The sequence below is a fragment of the Gossypium arboreum genome, chromosome 3, assembly GCF_025698485.1.
Source record: "Gossypium arboreum isolate Shixiya-1 chromosome 3, ASM2569848v2, whole genome shotgun sequence".
NCBI lineage: Eukaryota > Viridiplantae > Streptophyta > Magnoliopsida > Malvales > Malvaceae > Gossypium > Gossypium arboreum.
The window spans coordinates 135,550,546-135,566,881 of NC_069072.1; the positions used below are offsets into that span (position 1 = coordinate 135,550,546).

General features: G+C 32.7%; 1 long non-coding RNA gene across 1 annotated transcript; it reads right to left on the minus strand.

Annotated features, from left to right (window-relative positions):
- Positions 1 to 9,229: 9,229 nt before the first annotated feature.
- LOC128290094 (uncharacterized) lies at positions 9,230 to 10,591 on the minus strand. The gene is made up of 2 exons (XR_008279736.1): positions 10,476 to 10,591; positions 9,230 to 9,562 (listed from the first exon to the last, which is right to left on the minus strand). It is a non-coding gene; the product is annotated as an uncharacterized LOC128290094 (long non-coding RNA).
- Between the last annotated feature and the right edge of the window lie 5,745 nt (positions 10,592 to 16,336).

Below are 16,336 nucleotides of genomic sequence, written 5' to 3' on the forward strand. Positions count from 1 at the left end.
CATATGATCTTATCTTCCTCCTTTAATATTATATTAGAAAAAATACAATAAATATTTAAATGTGATTAATACGATAGGTTTAATTTACGTGTTGTATTTACTGAGTCATGAAAAAAAAAATCATAAAAAATGCAAAGTATTTCTAAGAAAAATTTCCCCAATTCTTACTACTAGTAAAACTAGAAACTAAACAAATGTAAGGAGGTTGGTAGTGGTATGGTGATTACATTTTATCTCTTCACCATGTAATAGAGATTTTGATTCTTGTTCATAGAAATGAAACATATTTTATGATCAATTACCTTTTCGGAAAATACTTATAATGAAGAGATTATTCACTATTGTCGGTAATAGATAACTTGATTGCAATGAAAAAAAATGCATGTGAAGTTGTTCATTTGGGTTAGTCTCTTCATGGGAACTCTATGAAACAATCAAAAGTGGGTATGTATAGTTGGCTAACTATAGAAGATAAATGGCTCATGGGTGATACTTTTCTTTAATTTGAGTCAATGGTGTAATAGGCATTTTGGTCTGGGCCCCAAAAAAATAATAACGAAAGTCAAAGGATGCAATCAGTCGGAAACAAGTTAAAAAATGGCCAAATTGAAAGACAATCATTAAATTGTGGCCAAATAAAAAAGATGGAGAAAGCCAAAGAGTTATCAAAATTTGTTGACTTGGTAAAAGGCTAAAAATAGGAAGATATGAATTTTATTTTATTTTATTATTAAATTATTTAAGCTATTTTTAGTAAACCCCATGTATATAAATAGGGGTCTTTTGTTCTTTGAAAGGGAACCAATTATTTTTTATAGGACTTTTGGTATTCCTACTTCAATTTGGAATTGAATTATTCTCTCTTTTCCTATTTCTATTGGAATTGAATTATTTTCTTTTCCATTTCATTTCAATTTCTTTGTTTTTTTCTAAATTCGTCCGATTGCTTTTAGCCCTTCTGTTTTTTTATTTGTTTTGCAATTAAGTTTTCATTATTCTTAACTTTGGCCTTAAAATTTGTTTTGACTACGTTTTAGTCTTCCTTGAAGCTGTGTGTTTTGGAGGGTGGGGATTATTTCCCTTTTGGTTCCTCATTGTTATTCGCACGTTCAAATTGGTCCATTTCTTTTATTTATTTTTGATTTGCCCCAGAACTTTGCTTTAAGGTTCGATTTAATCTTTTTTTTATTTTCGCTATCTTATTATCAAATTAACTAATTTAATATATTATTGCTATTATTTTTTTTCGCTCAGTAAAAGAGTATATAAGCACATAGTCGAGCAACAACGACAAATGCAACAAAGCTTTTACAATCAAATCATACCCAAACAATTTGGACACATCACCTAAACCAAAAACATCAAGAAACATTACTCAATTCCAAAAACCTATAACGATGTCTGATCAAAACATATCGCAGAACAAACCTCCAGCAGCGTTTTCCTTTGCATACACATCACCGTGAGAACAAACCTTGAAAAGCTCATAATATTCATAGACCAAACTCACCACCAAGCCTTAAACAAACAAGGTCTACTCATACCAAGAGAAGCTAAGGCATCGCCATTTCATTTCCACCCTCCTCAAGAAAAGAAAATGTTAACTTTCCAAACAGGCCTTCCTTCTATCAATTTCTGCAAAAACAGAATATTACGACCAAGGTCTACTTGATTTCTCTAAGATCCAATTAAAAACCTTCCTCGACCCCATCTCAATAATTAGAGAGCATGAAGCCTTCCATCCTATGTCATAAAAAACATCCATAGCTAGATAATTGCTTCCAATTCAGCAGACTCCGTATCACAAGCAACACTCGAACCCGAGAATAGAGCTCTAACAATACCTTCCTCGTCTCTCGTTACCCCTCCAACGTCAGATTCACCCTCAAGAGCAGCACCACTTACATTAAATTTCAAGCATCCAAGTGGAGGAGAGCGCCATCCAGCTGACCCTGAATTAGATAATCCACATCTATACGGACATAACCACCATAATCTCTCTTGAAACTCAGACTCTTCAAGAGCAGCCCTTACCCATAGTAAAGCCCTCATTTTGGAATGGAAAATCAAAGTGTCCATTGTCAACACTTAATTATCAAATACAATCTCCTTTCTGGCTAACCAAATCGACCAACAAGATGCAGCGATTGAAGTTAGCCACAAACTTTTACAAGAACCAATAATCTTCGCCTTGAAACATTGCATAAAAAATTCCTCAAAGTTGCTAACTGCTAACCAGTCGATGTCCCACCAGTTGAATATTCTCTTCTAGAATCTTGCAATAAAATTACAATTAAAAAATACATGATCCGCCCTCTCCAGCTCCCTATTGCACCACGGGCACACGTTCAAGCTGTCATGAATCTTCACCCCCCTTTTAATTAGAAAAACTTTCATAGGGACTCTATCAATGGCCAATAACCAAAGAAAATTCCGTACTCATGGAGGAACTTTTAGCTTCCATATTTTATCGAAGACAAAGACTGGCCCCTCCGCCTCACCCTCACTCAGAAGCTTGGATAATTGCTTTACTGAGAACTCGCCATCCTTTTCATGATCCTATAAAATCCTATCCTCCACCTCTGGAACCAGAACAACACAACTCACCCTATCGATAAGCCGGCTAAGGATCCCCATCTCCCTATCCAAAAGAGGTCTGACGAAAATATCTTCCCAATTTACATTGCTAAAACCATAGTTTGACGAATAATCAAACACTGAAGCATATTTGAGTTTAGCTAAACGAAAAAGCCTAGGGAAATCCACTTTTAATGGGTCCTTACCGCACCATTTATCCTCCCAAAATAACGTGGTCTTTCCATTCCCAATCTTCCAACTAAAATTTTTATCCCCTAACCATCGTACCACTCTAGCATCCAATGAATTCTCAAAAATTCCTCTCCACACCTTTGACATATCTTTTAAATTATTCGCACTGATTCTCCATCGGGCCACATTAGAACCATACTTTGCAAAAATCACTTTATACCACATCACATTTTTATCTATCATAAAGCGCCATCTCCATTTTGCTAAGAGGGCTTTGTTTTTATGTTTCTATTTCTATTTATTTTGTTATTCTAATACTATTTTTATTTATCTATTTATATTTCTACTATTATTATATTTCTATTTATTTTATTTTTATTTCTATTTATATACTAATATTATTTTCATTATTATTTTTTCTTATATATGTTTTTCACTCTTGTTATTAACATTCTATTTATTTATCTATTTTTTTTACTTTTTTGTTATTATCTATTTTAACTTTTTATATAATGCTCATTTCAAATTTTTATACATTATTTACTTTAATATTTTCATAGATTATATATTTCAAACTTTTTTACACATTATATATTTTGAATTGTTTATATATTATTTTTAAAGAGTTTTATATATTATTTTATCTTGAATGGATACTATTTTTTAAAATTATTTTATATACTTTAGATCACTTTTATAATCATCCTCATTTTAAAAAAAAAACTCTCAAAATAAGAAAATATTTCGTGTTTAGAAATTCGAGAAATTGTGCCCTACCGTGCTGGGTTTCGATTTTTCGTTCAACTGAATAACTGAATATCCTTTTGAAATTTCGTCCATGTTTTCTTAAATTAAAATGAGGCAATATTTTGTGTTTGGAAATTCGAGAAATCGTGCCCAATCGTGCTGGGTTTCGACTTACCGTTTGACCAGATAGCCAAGTATCCTTTTGAAATTTCAAATGCATGAGTTTTGGAAATTATAAGATGGTCTTGTATCGAGGGTTTAAAATGTTGTGTCCTATCGTGCTGGATATGATATTTTATTCCTTCTAAGCGAGAGAATCTCAATATCCAATTTTAGTTATCCAAACGTTTTAAAGGAATTGTATTTTAAAATATTTTTCAAATTTTCAATATTAGGACGTTAATTGATTAATACGGTACCAATTTTGGGCGTTGCGAGGGTGCAAATCCTTTCTTGAGCGTAACTGACTCCCGAATCTGTTTTCTAATTTTTCTTAGACCAAAAACGTTGTTTTAATAAACCGAAATACTTTATTAAAATGATCGATCACAAGGTGACCCGATCACACCTAAACAAAAAGGATTGGTGGCGACTCCATTTTCGTTTTAAAGTTGACCTCCGTTTTTCAAAATAAAAATGGTTTCGACAGATGGATTACTTAGATTTGGGGGATTTCTTTTTAATTTGTTAATTTTTTTGTATTATTTTAGTTAATATTATAAATTTAATGTAATTACATAGTAATTAAAACTTTAATGAAATATTTTTTATGAAAATTGAGAAATAAATCCAATTACTAGTAAATAAAAAAATTGAACTATTAATTTTTTTAATTTCTTACATGTAAATTTGTTGTATTATTGAATTTTATTAATTTCCTACGTATATGTTATTCAAGTGCTAATTTTCTAGTGATTTAACACTTATTCAATTTGATTACCTTCTCATTTTTCGTAAACTACAATGATTGAAAATTAACGTAAAAGGGTTAAATTTTCAATTTTTATAAAAAAGGGATGAAAATCAAAATTAAACCAATATATTCTCTTCTTTTTTTTCAATTGATAATAGTTGATGTAGCGACATAAAATTTTTTTAGCTTAGTCGGTAATTAGGGTGTTTGATTGAAAGTTTAAAGACCGATGTTTGATTTCGAATAAAAGGGAGTCGCCACCGATCTTTTTCTTAGGTATGATCGGACACCTAATGAATCCTCTTTTTCAAAGAAAAATTTATTTGTGAATAACAAAAAGGTCGAGTTTAGGTCTACGTCAAAATTCAGAGAAAAATTAGGGTTCGGGAGTCGGTTACGCGTGAGGAAGGTATTAGTACCCTCGCAATGCCCAAAATTGGTATCTTGTTAAACACGTGTTGTCTTGATTTTCAAAAATACTAACTCAATTTGAAATTTAATAGTGATCCGATTGAAAAGACGAGAAATTTTAGTTTTTCGGTTTTTGGAAGGGTGTTCCGTTTTTAACACGAGCTGGCAAATTTCATCCAACATAGCGATGAAATATATGGCTTAATGTTAAATCAGTACATTACCTTATTTATTAAAATTGATTAGAAAACACGAATATGATTTTTTAGTAATGCAAAGCAATATTGATAAAAATAAATGAATGAAAGAACTAGAAATATATTGAAGCAAATAATAAATGTGATAATGATGTTAAAAACAATAAAGATATATGCGATATTACACGTAATGCTAGAATTAAATATGAAATGGAAACAACGAATATATATACACAATAATGATATTAAGAGTATGTACGTAATATATATATATATATATATATATATATATATATATATATATGAATAGTGATAATGTTAGAAATATACTATATACAAGTGTGTTTGAAATATATGCCTAAGATAATAAAATATAGTTAGTAATGTTAAAATATATATACAATATATACATATATATGTAAAATAAATATTAAACAATATATGTACGTGACATATATGAAAAATGTATACATAATATTAAAATAATACAATAAGTGATAATACTGAAAATAATAGGTATAATAATAAATAAAATGAGGTACGAAAATAATACTATATATAAAATATATACATAAGAATAATAAAATATATGTAATAATATTAATAATAAATATAGTAGGAATAAAATAAATGTAATAATAATATATACATAATATGGTATTAAAATATACATACACATATAATAGTATTTAAGAATATATATAAGATGATATGGAAATATGTACATAGAATAGTATATAAAAACTATAACTAATAATATTGAAAATATATATACATGATATATATAACACATATATGATATATACATATACATTAGAAATGATAACAATATAAATGAATTTATTAAGAAGCTACATAGATGCGTGCACGTATATGGGTATAAATAATAAGGATATTAGAAATACTTAATATATAATATTTGAAATATACATAAAGTAGTAAAATATGTATAACTAGTATGAAAATATATATACATGATAAAATGCAAAAATATAGTATGGTATTAAAAATATATACATGATAAAAATACAACACTAAAAGGTATATATATACATAATATATAAAATGCATATATAATATAATGTTAAAATATTTACATAATATATACATAAGTAATAATAATGTTGGAAACATCTATTAATAAGGTCACATAAATATGTACCTATATATATGTATTAAAAAATACATAACGATATTAAAAATACGTACATAGTATATATATACATATAATATAGTTATTAAGAAAATACATACACTATAAAGTATTAAGAATATACACAATATATAGGGTATTAAAAATATAGTATTAAAAACATAATATATACATTTACATATAAAATATACACTATCATTAATACTAATAATAAATATAGTAATAATAACAAAAAAATATAATATAATAAAAATATTAAAATAAAGTGATTAAAATAATACCATGTATAAGTATATATATAATATAACATACACTAATATTGTATATAATAATAATAATAATAATAATAATAATAATAATAATAATAATAATACTAGCAATAATAATAAGATATAAAAATAATATAATATAATAATAATGTTAAAAATAGAGTAATAAATATTAATAGAGAAAATAACAAAGATAATAGTAATATAATAGTAAAAATGTAATATTAAAAATAATACTAAATATAACATAATAATAATAATATAAAATAATAATAATGATAATAGTAATAATATAAAAATAGCAATATATAATAAAAACTTAATCTAATATAAAAGAAGTGAGAATAAACAAAAAAGGATTAAAAAAAATTAACAACAGAATTCTGGGGCGGATTTGCAAATAAAAAAAAGGAAGGGCTTATTAGAACACGCATGAAAACAGTGAGGGCCAAAAGAGCAATTTTCCAACGCCTTTAAAACGGTGCGCATCATGGGGGATCAATTTGAGAACCATAACGAATTTCAAGGCCAATTTATAAATAAATATAAACTTGATTTAAAACACCAAAAATGCGGAAGGACCGCGCGAGCAATTTACCCTTTAATTAAAAACACGAGGATCCTATGCGGGTTTGGATCGGGTCGGGTCGGGTCGGGTAGGCTCAAAACGACGTCGTTTTGGGGTTAAAGAGCAGCCCCAAAACGACGTCGTTTTGGGGGGCTATATAAGGCCATTGACAAAAAAATCATTTGGTCAGGAGAGAAAGAGAAAAAAAAAAAAGAAGAAGAGAGAAAGAAGAGAGAAGGGGGGGGAGGGGATTCCCGGTGGTGGACCGGTCCTGGTCGAGTCGTCAGACTGTCGCTGGCGCCTGCGCCGACAACCGTGCACGGTGGCCAAAAAAGGTAAAAAAATTTTATTTTTATTTTTAAGTTAAATGATATAATATATATATATGTATATGGTTATAAGTAGGAAAAGAAAAAAAGAAAATAATTGATTCGAAAATATATAAAAAAAAGAAATCACCTTCGTTCTTTGATTTCGATTTTTGTTCTCTGTTTCTCTGATTTTGTGTTTGATTTGGTGATATTCTCTTGAATATTGATGGAATCGCTATCTTTTTTGCTTAAAAATTGAATGCTTTTCTTTGTATATATTTTTTAGAGTTGCCGAAAAAAAATCCCTACAAAGAATTTCCATTTGGTTTTTATAACCATTTACAAGTGTTAGTTGATGATTATTTCTTCTCTCTGCAGGTGCAAGTTGGTAGTGGTTAGAAGCGAGAGGGTCGACGTCAGTTGTAGCACCCCAAACCCGGCCAAGGTTATGGCGGGATCCAAAGATGCCACATCAAAACGTAAAAAAAATTCCATTCTAAGTCTAGAAAATCGTACTTGATGTTCAAAAGATTAATTCATTAAGGGTTAAAGTGAATGGAAGTCATGCACCGTAGGAAACCGGAAAAGAGGTGGTGAGTCCATCGGACCGCTAAAGTACCAACCTCCTTCGGATCCAATCCTAGACATGCATACCGCCATTGCCACACCTTAACGTCATGGATATTTCTAGAAACCGATTCGATTAAGTCATTTTAGGAAAAGTGATTAATTTTGGAAAATACTTTCATTGGAAGCTTTGCTTGTTGTCGTGTTATTTTGAAATCAACTGTTGTTTTTGAAAACGCGCCTAAAGCTATCTAATTTCAACAGTTAAAATAAGTATTACCTATCTTAGTAATACATAATAAAACCATCAAAAATAAATAAGCGGCTTTATTACATTTAAAAGCCCAAAACCTCAAACGTAATTAAAAGATGTCTAGTTCACCGAAGAAAATCAAACTTTCGAACGGGTGGCCACTCCGAATTCCCTCACGACTCCAAGCCCACTATGGTTGGGGATTTCTGCGTGGATGAAAATAAAAGGGTGAGTTTGGAGAAACTCGGTGTGTAAGGAAAACCCATTCAAAGCCCAAGTCACTCAAGCCTATTGGGCCTAAGCCCATTCAGTAACAGTGGTACTAGGCGAGCCCTTTTCAAATTACAATAAACCGGGCCTTAGCCCTTATTCAGATAATGAAGATGGCCCATAGGCCCATTTCAAAATACATGCAACATCAATAACATATGCAAGCCCATTTGGGTAATAGTGGTCTTGGGCGAGCCCTTTTCAGATTACAATAAACCGGGCCTTAGCCCTTATTCAGATAATGATATGGCCCATAGGCCCATTTCAAAATACATGCAACATCAATAACATATGCAAGCCCATTTGGGTAATAGTGGTCTTGGGCGAGCCCTTTTCAGATTATAATAAACTGGGCCTTAGCCCCTTATTCAGATAACAGTATGGCCCATAGGCCCATTTCAAAATACATGCAACATCAATAAACATATGCAAGCCCATTTGGGGAGACTACTCAACCCACCAACCACTACACTCCACCCGTACCAGCCATACACTCCATGTGGGGAATAGCTCAACCCACCCAAATTTAACACTCCACAGATTCTTGACATTGTTTGCTCGATTAACGAGAAATTGAGGCAAAGCCTCCAGTACGTGGACAAGCCACTTTCAGTACTTCCTCCGTCAATATCCCAATCCCATGCATCAGATAATAACAACATGGCATGCAGTAAATAACAACAGTCAAACATGCATTTAGGTCAATTTAACCCTAGGGGTATTTCGGTAATTTATCTCCCAGGGGTAAAACTGTAAATTTTCCACTTTTAAAGGTATTTCAGTAATTTATCTATTTTAGGGTTTTTCATGCATATTCCTACCTTTCACGTACTACAGAATCACGTACCGAGGGTTCTTACCGAATTGGGTCCGTTGGCCCATCATTCAAATTTTGGCCCATTAAGCCCAAAAATATCGAGGGCACAGAAATCATACACTTTGCAGTCCAAATTTTGCAGCTTACCAAAAACATTAATCGATTTACCTCACGAGCATTCGCACACTCGTAAATCTACAAAATACCGGTTTTCGGCATTTCGGCTTTTCGACTTTTGCCGATCCAGACTAAGAAAGAGGGTGTTAGTTACACACCTGTTTGCGACGATATGCTGACGAGATCCACACACGAACCGCCTACAATTGGATTACTAACACGTTAATCTAACTATTCAATTACAAACTACATATTAACCCCTTACAATATTCGGCCAACCACACCTACAGATCATAGTAAGCTTATAAGAAATCAATAAGCAACTCATTAACAAATTTTTGTCAATGTTTACCACATAATCATAATTTCACTGCAAGCTGTCTTCCTGAGCAACAGTCACTAAATCATTTATAACTGGAGCTACGAAACTCCAAATCAAGTTCCGTTAATTTTCCTGAAAATAGACTCATATATCTTATATCCATAAAATTTTCAGAATTTTGGTTTGGCCAATCAATACCAGATTTTTCTCAAAGCTTCGCATGTTTCACTGTTTGACTAATCTGACCACTCTTCATTACGAATCAAATTTCTCATTGTACAGAATTCAAAATATGTTCTTGTTTATTTCATTAGAAACTAGACTCAATAATCTTTAATTACATAATTTATTCAGCTTCTAATTCATCTCCCACAATTTATGGTGATTTTCCAAAGTCACGTTACTGCTGCTGTCCCAAGCAAATTTATTACCAAATCACTCTTTCACACCTAACTTGCATGCATGTTATTTAAACATGTATATCACCAATCAATCATCACATATCTATGATTTTACTTAAGTATAATCTCCATTTCATCATTTTAAAGCACAACATGTTAGCTGATTTTTCCCTTTAACATCTAAGGCACATGCATGCTCATTTGTTTGGCTCAACTTCACATATCTTCCATTTTCATCAAAAGAACATGAAACAACAACCATTTCCTTCATTTTAATTCATGACCAAATGCTCACAACACAACTAAAAATCAAAATATACTTCAAGAGTTAAGGTAGAATCAAGAAGAACTCATGAACCTCAAAATAGAAGCAAGGTACCAAGAACTTACCTTCAATTTTCCTCCTCCTAATGACCAAATACTCAAGAGCTTTCTCCTCTCTTTCTCTTCTCTAACTTTCAGCTATGATGAACAAAGATGGACAAAACTTTGTTCTTTTCACCCCTTTTCTTTTAATAAAACTTCATATTTCATCCATTTAATTCTTTAATATAAAAGACATGAAATTCTTATCATGAAACATTTACCTAAACCATTATCATGAAACATTTACCTAACCCATTATCATGGAATATTTACCTAATCCATTATCATGGAACATTTACCTAACCCATTATCAATTTGTATCAATTTGTACCATAAATTATGGATATCAAGTACTCATATTGTCTACAACAACATGATGGCTAGCCACTTCATGTAAAATGGGAGGTTTGTCATGCAAATCCTCCTATTTTGCACTCCTATTTATTTGGCCACTTCAATTTAGCCTATAGCATTTTCAAACATTTTCACATAAGTCCTATTTCATAATTTCACTCCCTTTTCTTATGGAACAAAATTAACTAAAATTACCGGTTCTATCTTAAGCTTGGGCTTTTTAGAGGCCCACTAACAAATTAAACCTATGCCAACATTCATAGGATTCCCGAAAATTGGGGCGTTACATCAGTGGCGTGCTGCAGGCGTGGCCGGTGGAGGAGTGGGTGGTGACAGAGGAGTCAGAGAGTTGGTCAAAGGGCAGAGGCGGCTAGGGTAGATTAGGATTTCAAAAAAAAATTTGTGTAATGGGTATTGGGCTTGGGCTAGGTAATTAGGTTTAGTTTTGGGTTAGGCTTTAGTGGGCTATTTGGGTTTGGGTGAAATTGGGTTTAATTTGTTGGATTTTAGTTTAATGTATTGGGTTTTGGGGTTTAGTATGAAGGGTTTTGGAGTTTAATATAAAGGAGCCAAAATTGGCCTACAACAGTTGAAAAAAGAGCAAAACCAGGTGTAATGAATTTCCTTCCTAGTTCTTAGATGTGCCATGAATTAGGGTTTTGAGCCTACTGTTGACCAAATGAACAAAAGTCAAAGAGTGCTGAGCCTCATTTCTCTGCAACAACCACAGTCGTGTTACATTAGGCACTGATAATAAAAGGTATTGATCAATATATGCCTTTTGTCTTTACTAGCTGTTGTAGGCCAATTTTGGCCCGTTTACAAAATACCCAGGCCCATTAAACCATTTAACCCATCCTCAAACCCAAAACCTAAAATTAACCTAACCCAACATCCAAGCCCAATTCCAAAACCCTAGACTCCCACTTGCCTCTTCCCACTCTCCCATGCTGTCTGCCACCAGCACCATTCCCACTCTCCCATGCTGTCTGCCACCAGCACCACTCCCACTCTCCCATGCTGTCTGCCACCAGCACCATCACACACCCCATTGTCCATGCACATGCCACAAACAAGCAAAAGCGAAGGAATAGAGAATAATAATAAAGTATGTAAAAATTAGGCTATATAAAGCCACCCAAACAACAAAAAAGGGAAAAAGGGATAAAAAAGTTTGTATCAAGAACACAAAAAAAAGGAAAGCTCAGAAGGTGAACTTCAATTTTTTCTCTGTTATCTCAATCTTTCTGTTTATCTTTGCTTTGTTTTATTTTTTTCTTTAACTTACTTTAAAACGAAAAAGAATCAAGGAAGAAAAGAGTATTACGGATCTACCACGTGGCGCTCCCTTTCCGTTCGCACGGGTGAATCACGGTGATGATGGGTGTTGAAACCTTAATCAAGAAAGGAGGAAGAGATAAAGAGGGAAGCAAAAAAAAATCCAGCAAAAATTCCAGCACCAAAAAAATTTCGAAAAAAATTTCCAGCAAAAAAACCAAAAAAACAATAGAACGACCCAAAACAAATTCAAATTAGAGATTGAAGAAACAAAAAATCTAAGGTGATTTTTTTATATTTTATTTTAATCCGATTTTAAGTTTTTAACCTATATATATTAAAACATAAAATATAAATAAAATAAAATAAAAACAAAAAAAAAATTTTTACCTTTAAGAATCAGGTATACGGTGGCCGGCGCCCAGACCGGCGAGCCTCCGATGACCAGGTCGCCCAACCGGATTTCCTTCCCCTCCCTTCTCTCTCCTTCTCTCTTCCTCTCTCTTCCTTTTTTCTTTCCCTCCTCCAAATGATTTTTTGGGTTATTTTTGGCCTTATATAGCCCTCCAAAACGCACGTCGTTTTGGGGTTGTCATTAACCCCAAACGACGTCGTTTTGACTTGGACCGGTTCGACCCGACCCGACCCGCCTAGGATCCGCGTGTTTTTTTAAAGGAAGGGCAAATTGCGCTTTTAGCCCTTCCGCTTTTTATTACTTTACAATTAAGTCATTTTTTGTTTTTTTAATTTGGCCCCGGAATTTGTCGCGATTTTCAATTTAGTCCACAATGATGTGCTGCATTTTATGGGAAGGAATATTTGCTGTTTTGGTCCCCTGATGTTTCGCGTGTGTTTAATATAGTCCTTTCCTTTTATTTTTATTTCAATCTTGCCCCAAATATTTTGTTTTTAGCTCAACTTAATCCTTTTAGTTATTTTACTATTTAAATCAATTATTTTAGTATTATTATTATATTTTATTCACTTATGTAGTGTGTTAATATTTTTATCATTTCTAATATGTATATATATATATATATATATATTATGTGTATTATATATATATATTATGTATATATGCCATTAGTTATATATTTCTTATGTATATATTCTTAAATACTATTATATACATATATATATATATATATATATATTTTAAATTCCATATTGTGTATATATTATTATTACAAATTATTACTATTGCTAGTATTATTATAACTATTATTATATTAGTGTATATTTTATATACATATGTATATATATATATATATATATATTTTTTTTGCACATATCATTATTTTATATTATTATTGTAAATTTTTATGTATATATTTTTTATGTACGTTTCCCAATATTTTCTTTTATTGTAGATATTATTATTATTATTACATACTTTTATTATATATATATACATATATATGTATTTTATGTACATATTATTATTTTATATTATTATTACCAAATATATCATTTTTCCTATTTTATTATTAGTACATGACTTGTTTCTATTTTGTAAATATCATTATTATTGTTATTTTAATATTCTAGTATTCCATGTTAATATTTTTCATTAATGATATCTTTTTTTTTTGCGTTCTTTATCTATTTTTAATTTCTCACTTTAGGAATATTTTCTCATATTTTAATTAATTTCAAAAATAAGGCAATGTACCGATTTAATATTAAGCTATCGATTTCATCGCTATGTTGGGTGAAATTAAATAAACTTGTGAAACGGGACACCCTTTCTAAAAAAATCGAAAACTAAAATTCCTATTTTTCAATCGGATCACGATTAAATATTATATTGAACTCGTATTTTTGAAAATCAAGTCAATACATGTTTATGAGATACCAATTTTGGGCGTCGTGAGGGTGCTAATACCTTCCTCACAGAATCGACTCCGAATCCCAATTTTTCTCCGAACTTTCACGTAGACCTAAATTTGGCCTTCTTTTTGTTTTAAAATAATTTTATTAGGTGTCCGATCACACCTATAAAAAGGATCGGTGGCGACTCCTTTGTTAATAAAATCGAAGTTGGTTTTCAAATGTTTAATAAATCACCATAATTAGCGACCAAGCGTAAAATTTTTTTTCGTCATAGCAATTTGGCGACTCCACTGGGACGCGCGTTTTTGAGAGTCGAGTCGAGTTAAGCATGTGTTGTTAAAATTTTCAAATTTCCTTGTTCAAAGTAAATATTTGGTCGTGATCCAAAAATCTCGTTTTCAAAATTCTGCATTTGTATCTCTTCTAACTTGCTTATTTGTTTGTTTTTCGTTTTCAACTTTTATGGTTTTGGTTTAGTTCCTTTAAGTAAAACACAAAGGTTTATGAGTTTTCTCCCACACACGTGCACTTGCATTTTGCATAACATAAACTCTCTACCCGGCTCGTCTGTTTAAGTGAAAGTAAACGCTATGCCTTCGTGAGTTAACTCGTCCCTCCGCATGAGCTAGTGAATACTTTGGGTTACATATGACTTATGCTTTCGTGAGTTAACTTGTCCCTCCGCATAAGCATAAGTAAATGTAATCCTCGAATTGAACTCGTGAGCTGTGATGGGTTATGACCGAGGCTTCGTGCTAATCTTAGTAGATGATAGTACGAGCAATTCGAGTACCTGTCTAGAACCGAGACTGCATATAATGAACCATACGAGCTATCCAATTAGAGCCATGACGAACCTTTGTCCGCTTATAGTCACCAAAATAAGTACACGGGAAAATGCCTTTTACCTTTCAAGAGAATTGGATTGGGTAGTTTAATTTGTTTTCAAATTATAATTGTTGTGTTTACTAACCGAGTTTGTTTGTTTTTATTTTTATTTTCATCATGCATCGTAGGCATCATATTAGGAAGGTGTTGATTAAAGGTTGGTTGCCAAAAAAACGGTTTTCTGATGGAGGAGTCAATTACACAAATGATCGAGAAGAATGCCGTGGTTCGAGACCGGTCTCTAAAAACTCGAGAGGACAAGGGGATAGTCTTGTGGAAAGGTGTCTGCCAATTTGCCCGAACAAATAATCTGTGAATGTTCGCGAAAATAACCTCGAAGATTTGGTTCAAATTTGGAATCAGTAGGATTCAGACATTAGAGACATTTTCACTGAGAGGTATGGAGATATAGCTCACCTGATCACCATCTGTGTAGATGAACAGTTGATTCAAGCCATGGTTCGGTTCTGGGACCCAGCTTATCAGTGTTTCACCTTCAATCAAGAAGACATGACTCCAACTATAGAAGAGTATGCTGCTTTACTCCGCATCGACAATGTACAATTCGGTAAAATATATGTGAAGGAGCCTAAGCCGATGACCTTCAAGAAAAAGTTAGTGAGACTGACAGACATGACCGATGCATGGGCTGAAAGACAGATAAAGAAGAAGAACGAAACCATTTGCATTCCATGGTCCTCCCTACGAGATTTGACTCTGAACCATCCTGACATGCTGAAAAGGGTAAATCTATTCGCTTTGGCCATTTATGGTTTGGTTATTTTCCCAAAGGTTATCGGACATCTCGAAGTGGCAGTAGTTGATTTCTTCGAAAGGTTAAAACAAGGAGTCAACCCTGTCCCAACCATCCTAGCAGAAACCTTCAGGTCCCTGAGTAGTTGTCGAAGAAAAGGGGAGGGACGATTTATCAGGATGCGCGCAGTTGCTCAATGTTTGGATTTTGAGTCACTTCTGGAAGGTAGAGCGCACTCCATTCCATATGTTTTCTAAAACATTCTCCCCGCTAGAAGCTTTCCTCAAGAAAGAATGGCCGAAGGAAGTCACCGAGCAACATTGGGTATCAGTCTTTTAGAATCTTCGCGCCGAGGATATAACATGGAGAGCACCCTGGATTCGTCCTTCAGTTCTGCTATACAAATGTGGAAGCCAAGATTGGGTACCTTTACTTGGGTTATGGGGAGGAGTTGGATATGCTCCGCTATTGGTCCAAAGGCAATTTTCTTCACGACAATTCCTCCCATAGCTGGAGGATTAGCACGATTCGAGTTAAGCTTTCGCGGGTGAAGGATATATGAAGAGAGTCCGAGACACTGCAAAGTCTTGGAAGGAAATTCATTTCATGGAATTAACTTTGTATGCTGATACCCTTACCCAAGATTACGGCGTATGGAGGAAGCAACGGGTACATAGTCAGCAAATCTCGTCAACAAACCACCCCATCCAGAATCCTTTCTCGAAGGAAACGCCGTCTGAGCTAGAAGTGGCAAGACAAGAATTCGAACGAGAAAAGG